Here is a 9,999-nt window from a genome sequence, read left to right on the forward strand (position 1 = left end):
AGCATGTCTGGCCTTGCAGTAATAGGCCTTGGACTATTGACAGTGATTCTGCTTTCCTCTTGTGGGATTAGAGGAGGTTAGAACATGTGGCCTCCTTGCTGTTTTTGTAACTGTGAATGACAAGATCAGATTTGCATTTGGAGGGGAGTTTACTGGTAGAAACTATCCAGGTGAGATGAGAGGCATTAAGTCACAGCTAGTGAAGATGGAGAAAGGGGGACAGATCTGAGAGATACTTAGGAATTAGCTCCAAAGAATTTGATGGTTATCCCTTATGTTACTCAGGGTTCTCTAAAGAAAGAGAACCAGTTTTATATGTGTGCCATATATAGGGAAAGGGGGAGGGAGGAGGAGAGCTCTGGTGGTACAGTGGTTAAGGCATTTGGCTGCTAACCAAAAGGCCAGCAGTTGGAACATACCAGCTGCTCTGCAGGAGAAAGATGAAGTAGTCTGCTTCCATAAAGGTTTACAGCCTTGGAACCCCATGGAGCAGTTCTACCCTATCATCTAGGGTTGCTATGAGTCAGAATGGACTCAGTGGCAGTGTGTGTTTGTGTGTGTGTGTGTGTGTGTGTAGCTCTGGTGGCATAGTGCCTAAGGCATTTAACTGCTAACCAGAAGGCTGGTGGTTCAAACCCACCAGCCACTCCTCAGAAGGAAGGTGGGCAATCTACTTCCATAGTGATGAACAGCAGTGAGTTTGGTTTGGTTTGTATGCACATATGTGTACATATGTGTACGTATGTGTGTGTGTGTGTGTGTGTATATATATATATATGTTGTTATTTCCTGCCGAGCTGATTCCAGCTTATGTGTGCAGAGAAGAACTGTACTCCAAAGGGATTTCAAGGTTGTGACTTTGGGAAGCAGATCACCAAGGCTATCTTCTGAGGTGTCTCTGAGTAGGTTAACTGTCAGTTTTTCAGTTAGTAGTCAAGTGCTTACCTGCTTACACTACCTAGGAGTCTTATACACAGAGAAAGAGATTTACTTCAAGGAATTGGATAATGTGATTCTAGAGTGCTGGAAAGTCAAAAATCCACAGGTCAGACAGGGGGCTAAAGATTTCTATAAGTTTGCATCCCAAGATCTGGTCAGAAGATGAAAAGAGTACACAGTGAAGAGATAGAGCAAGTTATACTAAAATATCTATAACCTGGAAGCAGAACACCCTAAGGTAAATCCCTTTTCAACCAATTCAGTACATTATATTCATTTGCATTGTACCAAGTGATTATATTACATTGCATTACATTGTATTTTGAAACAGTAACTGAACTAGTGTTTGGCCAAACCACTGGAAACCATACCCTAGGCAAACTGATGCAAAACTAACCAACACAACCAGGTATGAGAGGTAGGGGCCATGATAACTCAGAGGTTTATGGTTTCAGTGACTGAGGAAGATGGTGCCAGTGGAATCTCTTGGAAAGCTGGGAAACAGGAGAAGACACAGGTTGGGTTGTGGGGGAACCACCAATGAACCACATTAAGAAAGATGAAGAGTTTCATAAGGAGCAAGAACAATGACCAGCAAAATAAAACACTCTGAGATATTGAATATAGGAGGGGTCACTATGAGCCTAATCAACTCAATGGCAGTGAGATTCCATATATGAAAATAGAACTCTGACCCATAACCTCTATAGCTGGCACCCAGGAAGCTAAACCATAGCCTCTGCAACAATCAACCCCAAATGGTCAGCAATTGGTGAATAACTGCCAGCTCCCTAATTTTTGCCTTCACTTCCAACTCAAGACCAACCAAAGAAAGCCAAGTATATTCCCCAAACCAATCACAAGGATGCTCTGCTTCTAGTTAGCCTTCCTCCAACTTTCCCACACCAATAGCCTCAAATACCTAAAGTTTCCCCCTTTGTCCACTATAAAGCTTTCCCACTCCCCTGCCTGCCTTTGAGTCTCTGCCACAAACAAAAGATGGTGGCTGACCCTTCTCAGCTCTGAATAAATAGCTTCTGCATGTTGTCATCTGAATGATTTTTGTTTATTTTTTCATTTACGCACAAGTGGTTCTCAGAATGCTAAGAGGAGACCAAGGGTATGAAGGGAGGGAGAGGCACATTATGGAGGGGAGGTGAGTACCTGAAGGGCGTGTGCAGTAGCCAAGGGCAGAATCCACTGCTGTGGGAGCCTGCAGGAGTTGCTGGGGCTTCCAGCCTAATTGATGCTCTGCTAATTACATTCATCAAAGCAAACACGGGGAAATCAAGGCTCCTGTGAGTGTAGCTGCCATTCTTAGAAACCTGAGGGGACTTGAGGAGCATTGTGGGCTCTGCAAAGATCTTCAGAAGAAACAATTTCTTTTCTTGCTTATGTGTATGTGACAGAATGTACATATTTTTATGTATTCTGTTTGCACAGAATTTAAACAATACAGAAAGGTGCAGTGTCAAATGTAAAAATTCCCTCTTCCTTTTACCCCTACCCCACCTTTATCTTCCTCCAGAAATAATAACTGGCCACAGTTTTGCAAACATCTTTACAAAACTCTATGATTTACGTATGTATATTTGTACAAATGTTGGTGTTAGCTGCTATTGTGTCAGTCCCTAAGTCATGGTGACCACATGCACAAAAGAACTAAATACCCAATCCTGTGCTATCCTTATGATCAGTTGCAGATCAGACTAGTGATCCATTGGGTTCTTATCGGCTGATTTTTTTCAGACATCTATCACAGGCCTTTCTTTCTAGTCTGTCTTAGTCTTGGAGCTCCACTGAAAACTTCAGCAGCATAGCAACATGCACGCCTCCACTGACAGATGAGTGGAGGCCATGAATGCAGTGCAGTGTCTGGGAATCGAACCTGGGTCTCTTGAGTGGAAGGCAACAATTCTACCACTGAACCACCACTGCTTCCTTATTTATACAAATGTTGTTGTTGTTGTTAAGTGCCGTCGAGTCGTTTCCGACTCATAGCGACCCCATGCACAGCAGAACGAAACACTGCCCGATCCCGCACCAGCCCCACAATCCCTGCTATACTCGAGCCCATCATCGCAGCCACTGTATCAATCCATCTCCTTGAAGGCCTCCCCCTCTTTCGTCGACCCTCCACCCTACCAAGCATGACATCCTTCTCCAGGGAATGGTCCCTTCTTACAACATGACCAAAATAGGTGAGACGAAGTCTGGCCATTCTTGCTTCCAAGGAGCATTCTGGCTGCACTTCCTCCAGGACAGATCTGTTAGTTCTTTTAGCAGTCCATGGTACTTTCAGCATTCTTCGCCAGCACCACAACTCAAAAGCATCAACTCTTCTTCGGTCTTCCCTATTCATTGTCCAGCTCTCACATGCATACAAGGTGATTGGAAATATCATGGCTTGTGTCAGGCGCACCTTAGTCCTCAAGGAGATATCCTTGCTCCTCAGCACTTGAAACATACATTTACAAAAACATAAAATGAGTAATGGGTCACTACAGAAGTAGATTGTCTAACCTTCCTTCCGGAGAGTGGCTGGTGAGTTTGAACCGCCAGCCTTCTGATTAGCAGTCAAATGCCTTAGGTGCTATGCCACCAGTGCTCCCTAGAATATAACTCCAGGATGTGCTTCTTTTTTTCTTCATCTTGGAGATCTTTCTTTTAATCTCGGTCTGCATAGCATCTCTTCCTTCTTTTTAATGGGTATATTGTATTTATTGTAGAGGTACACAATGACAGTATTTGCTTCCCCATCAAATGGACATTTATATTCTTTTTAAATTTTTGTACAATAACCAAACAAACCTAACTCACATCCATCAAGTCAAATCTGACTCAGTGAATCATCTTCTTCATGCTTTTAGCATATGTACAATTGTTTCTGTAAGATTCACATCCTAGAAAAGGTGTAACACTGGGTCAAATTATATGCATATTTTATATTTTAGAAGGTGGTTGCATGGCAGGATTCTCACCTTTCATGGGAGATTGAGTTTATTCACAGTCAACACACCTCAAGCACAGCCACCACCTTTCATTAGAGGCTTGCACACTGCTGTGATGCTAAATAGGTTTCAGTGGAGCTTCCAGACTAGACAGACTAGGAAGAAAAGGCTGGTGGTCTACTTTAAAATAATCAGCTGAAGAGAACCCTATGACCACAATAATCCAATCCTGTTATGCAGAGTGTCACCCATGTTGTGCATGAGGGCCAACTTGAAGATAGCTGACAACAATATTTTAAAAGGACTATTTTCAGTAAGCCCATCCTAATTTATGCATCCCCGTTAGCGTTTGAGTTCCCACTTCCTTCCATCCTTGTCAAGACCTGTTATTATCAATCTTTGTAATTTGTGCCAATCTGATAGGTGTGTGTGTGGGGGAATCTTATTTAGTTTTAATGTGCATTAAAACAGATTCTAAGTGACCTTGCCCTGCCCCAGCACTAGTAGCAAAGTTCAACAAGACAGAAAATAGCAAATGCTGGAGAGGATGTGAAGAGACTGGGACTCTCATGCACTGCTGGTGGGACTGTCAAATGCTACAATCACTGTGGAAAGCAGTATGGTGAGTCATTAAAAAGTTGGAATTAGAAATACCATTTGACCCAGCAGTTCCAGTACTAGGTACATATCCTAAAGAAGTGAGAGCCAGAACAAGACAGATATACGCACACCTATGTTCATCACAGCACTATTTACAATAGCCAAAAGATGGAAACAACCTACGTGCCCATCAACAGAACAACTATGGTACATACACACAATGGAATATCATGCAACCCTAAAGAATTACGTACAATCTGCAAAACACTGCAGAACATGGATGAACTTGGAGGACATTATGTTGAGTGAAATAAGTCAATCACAGAAGTAAAAATATTGTAGTAGTCCATTAGTGTAAAAAGTCAAGGAAAGGTTTATATATGGAAGGAAATTTTCTTTGTTGGTTACCAGCAATGGAACGGGAGTGGGCGGAACACTGTTAGATAGGTAGAGACAAGTATTGATTTGGGTGAGAAGGGCAATGTACCAAATGTGAGAGATCAACACAGTGGCAAGGAGGAAGAGAAAGACATAGAGAGGTGCATGGGAGGTACAGACAACAAAGATGAACCCTTTTACACATACAATACTGCATTATCCTTGATGGCAAACATTGATCTACAGGTGGATTTGTTGTTGTTGTTGTTATGTGTCGTTGAGTCGGCCCCGACTCTTAGCGACCCTTCCTTGGGTTTCCGAGGCAGTATCACTACGGAAGTAGGATTGCCCAACCTTCCTTCCGAGGAGTGGCTGGTGGGTTTGAATCGCCAGCCTTCTGATTAGCAGTCAAGCGCCTTAGGCACTATGCTACCAGAGCTCCCCTACAGGTGGATAGTTGGGTATATAGGCTGAACGATTAGGTATGTCTAGGCAGGGGGGAGCATGTCCATGACCATGAATAGAGTTGGCAGGCAATGTTTGTACAAGTGTATTTGTGTGTTCTGTAAGAATTCCCAGGTATATAGTAGAGCTGACAAGGGACAAGATTGTAGTCACTTCTTGGCCACAGCCAGCTACCCAGAGGGAGCAAGTAGTTAGGCCTGTGGGCTCTGGACCATGATCACAGGGGACATCAAACTCAATTGGCATAACTACATAAAAACATTGTTCCACCTCCTACTTTGGCAAGTAGCGAATGGGATCTTAAAAACTTGCAAGCAGCCATCTAGATGCAATGATGGGTCTCTTCTTGTCCAGAGCAAAGAAGAATGAAGAAAATCAAAGATGCCTGGAAACAATTAGTCCAAGGGACTGGTACACCATGCAATCCTCAGCCTATATGACTGTGAGACTGGAAGAACTAGATGGTCCCCAGCCACCCTTGTCAACCACCCAGAGGGAGATCTATGTAGGAGATCCTGGATAGACTGGGAGAACAATGTGGAGCAAAACTCAAAATCATATTTTAACAAAAAGTGGGGGACCAGGTTTGCTGGTCTGATAGAGCCTGGTGGAACACCTGAGACTATGGACCCTAACTGCCTTTCAGGTCTGGAATTAAACTCACTCCTGTGGCTTCCAGCCAAACAAAAGACAAGCATATGAGCTGAACATTTCCATTAGGTAGAGACACTCCTTGGAGAGGTCAATCATGGGAGAATAGAAGGGCTATGTATACACAGGGAGACAGCTCAGGGCAGGAGTGCATAAGAGGAAAGGACACAGGGAAGAGGTAACTATAGGGAGGAAGTGGGAAGAGAGCTGTTGCATTGTGGGAAATTGCAATCAGTGTCATGAGACAAAGTGAATGTGAACTGCTGTATGGAAAATGAATTTGCTCCAGAAACTGAAACCCAAATCACAATAAAAATTTAAAAATACTGATTATAAATGAAGTTTAGAATCTTGTTATATGTTTATTATGACACATTCTTTTTCTGTACTAGCCTATTCATAATCTGCACAATTTTCTATAGATTTTGTTAAATTTTTCTTATTAACTCATATAAATACTGAATATATTCTGGATAATAACAGTTTGTATGTTATAAATATTGCAGATATTTCTCCCAGTTTGTCACTTTTCCTTCAACTTTGTTTACTGAGACTGTTGATATGGCAATTTATGTTTTTGCTGGAAGCTTATTTCTTGATTTGAGGACTGAAAACTCCAGGTTTCCCCTTCAACTCCAGTTATGCGTTTACTTCTCCTTTCTCCTGGCTGAGGGCTTTTGAACAATGGGAGCTGTCTTCCTCAGGAGGGGTGGGGCGGCCCCATTTACCCTCTCAGAGCAGTATTAGTTGTCTTTGAGTGGATTCTGCCTCATGGCAACCCCATGTGTGTCAAAGTAGAATGTGCTTCATGGTGTTTTCAATGCCTAATTTTTTAAATCTTTCTTCCAAAGTGCCTCGGGGCAGACTCAAACCTCCATTTCAGTAAGCAGTCAAGCATTTAAACAGTTTGCACTATCCAAGGACACACTCTCCAATGGTTTCTCACTGAAGCCTCCTCTATACCTGTGTGTCTCTTATGTTCTTTTCCTCTCCCGTCTTATATATTAGTACTTTGGAGAGAGACACCAAAAAGGATAGAGTCACCACCCGGAGGCAAATACTGTTCATTTTGAGGCAGATTTTATCTTTACTTTTTAAAAATATATCTGGTATACACACAGTTGAGATAATACTTTATTTATCTAATAGGATAACATAATCATCTCACTATGTTATTAAGTACAAATACACCTGATTTTAGTGGTTACCAGTGTATCACTGTATGATGTTTCCTCTAGCATGATTTTTTTTTTTTCTTTTTTAATTCCCCCATGGTCATTCTCTGTCTGTCACCTTTGCCTAAATCTCACACTGTATTTGCTTTGCTATCACTGTGATTAGGGTGCCAGGTCATGTTCAAGTGCTTTACCAGTGTCATCTCATTTAATCCTTACATTTAATTGTCTAGGGAATTGAGCCTTGCAGAGGTCACTTATGTACAACTAGTAGGTGGAAGCAGATTGACACTTTGAGTGTCAATGAAGAAATATCAAAGATGAACTCTGAGATCTCCAGCTCAAGGTCTACACCCATTTAGTGCAGCTGAAGCTGAGCACTCCCCACGGTTCTGATGTTTGCACAGAGCTCTTCTATACTCCAGTATGCCTGCTCACTTGCTATGCATGGCTCCTCCAGAGAGGTGCACAACTCCTGAGGTCCAGGCTCCCAGTGCCTTCTAGACAAACCCCTGTCCCAGGAGAGTCCAACCTTCCACCTTCTCCAATCCTCTCTTTTTGGAATTGGATGTATGGGGGGTGGGGAGGGGGGTTTCTATAGGTGATATCTTCATTGATTCAGGTCCCAGTGGCTCAGAATTAGTCTATGAGCATTTGATTTAAGGTGTATTCAAACTAACCTTAATAATCTATTAAAATCAGTGGCAGGGAAAGTAGAAATTTAATTGAACTTTTTTTGAGATAATCGTAGATTTCACATGCGGTTGTAAGAATTAATACAAGATCTCATGTGCCCTCTACATAAATGGAAGAACCTACCTTGTTTATGGATAGGTAGACTGAATGTTGTGAAAATGTCAATACTACCTAAAGCAATTTACGCATTTAATGAAATCCCAATCCAAATTCCAACAAAATTTTTTAAGGACATGGGAAAACCAATTACTAATTTCATATGGAAAGGAAAGAGACCTCAAATAAGCAGAGCACTTCTCAAAGAAGAAAAACAAAGTGGGAGGTCTCGCACTCCCAGATCTTAAGAACTGCTGTACAGCCACCGTAGTCAAAACAGCATGGTATTGGTACAATGATAGACAGATAGACCAATGGAACAAAATCGAAAGCTCAGATATACCCATCCATCTATGGACAACTGATCTTTGACAAAGGTCCAAAACCTATTAAATGGGGGAAAGATAGCCTCTTTAACAAATGGTGCTGGCAAAACTGGATATCCACCTGCAGAAAAATGAAACAAGACCCATACCTCACCCCATACACAAAAACTAACTCAAGCTGGATCAAAGACTTAAATGTAAAACCAAAACTATAAAATTCATCAAAGATAAAATAGGGGCAAATCTGAGAGTCCTAATTTATGGCATAGACTATCAAGAATAACCCAGAATGTGCAGGAGATAGAAGAGAAACTAGATGACTGGGACCTTTTAAAAATTAAATTCTTATGCACATTGAAAGATTTCATCAAAAGGGTAAAAAGAGAACCTACAGATTTGAAGAAAATATTTGCCTGTGACATATCTGATAAAGGACTTCTCTCCAAAATCTATAGAAAACTTCAACACCTCAACACCAAAAAGACAAATAACCCAATTCACAAATGGGCAAAAGACTTGAACAGACTTCACCAAAGAAGTTATACAGGGAGCCGACAAATGCATGAGAAATTGCTCACGATCATTAATTATTGGAGAGATGCACATCAAAACAACAATGAGATATCATCTCACCCCAGCAATAAAAGCAAGTTCAACAGGTCAGAAAATAACAAATGCTGGCGAGGTTGCAGAGAGATTGGAACTCCTGTGCACTGCTGGTGGGATTGTAAAATGGTACAACCATTGTGGCAAATGGTATGGTATTTCCTTAAAAAACAGAAAATAGAAGTACCATTTGACCCAGAAATTCCATTACTAGAAGTATATCCTAAAGAAGTGAGAGATAGCACACGGACAGAATATAGACAGACATCTATATTCCTTGCAGCAAAATTCACTATAGCAAAGAGATGGAAACAACCTAAATGCCCATCAATGGATGAGTGGATAACCAAATTATGGTACGTGCACACAATGGAATACTATGCTACATTAAAGAACAATGAGGGATACGCGAATCATCTCACAATGTGGATGAACCTGAAGGACATTCTGCTGAGTGAAATAAGTCAATCGCAGAAAGACAAGTATTGTATGAACCCATTATTGTAAAAAGACAAAGCAGGGTTTGCTTGGGAAAGGGAACTCACCTAGTAGGTTACCGGGATGGTCAGGGAAGAGGAGGGATTAATTTCGGGCTAGTTGGGGCCCACACGCTGACGCTGGTAGGGGGAGGGATATATGGAAAGGATCTGTGACCACCATGATAACATTAGGAAATGGGAGGACACCGAATTGTGCACATGAGAGACAGACGACAGATGCTAATACCAAGCAATGTGTCCACAATACTGCATTGTCATTAACACCAAACACCAGGCTACAGATAAGCACATAAACACCTGAGATGATAAGATGGGGGTCAGTGAACAGAAGTATAGTCTAGACCAAGGATCGATTCAGCTGAGGCTAATCTTGCACAGACACCAGTGGTACAAAATACCTGCAATCCTTACAGAAACAATAGAAGACAGACACAGAGTAATCCCTCACAGACAACCAGACACTATGGGAGAGAGATCCAATAGATCTATCATCTCAGGACCATAGTACTGGGGGTTACCAGACTCAATTGGCACAACAAAATACATAAAAGCCTTGTTCCGCATCCTACATTGGTGAGTAGCAACTGGGGTCTTAAAAGCTTTCAAGTGGCCATCT

Source organism: Orycteropus afer, unplaced genomic scaffold, assembly GCF_000298275.1.
Source record: "Orycteropus afer afer isolate SDZICR_OR568_19922 unplaced genomic scaffold, OryAfe1.0 scaffold00052, whole genome shotgun sequence".
NCBI classification, from domain to species: Eukaryota; Metazoa; Chordata; class Mammalia; order Tubulidentata; family Orycteropodidae; genus Orycteropus; species Orycteropus afer.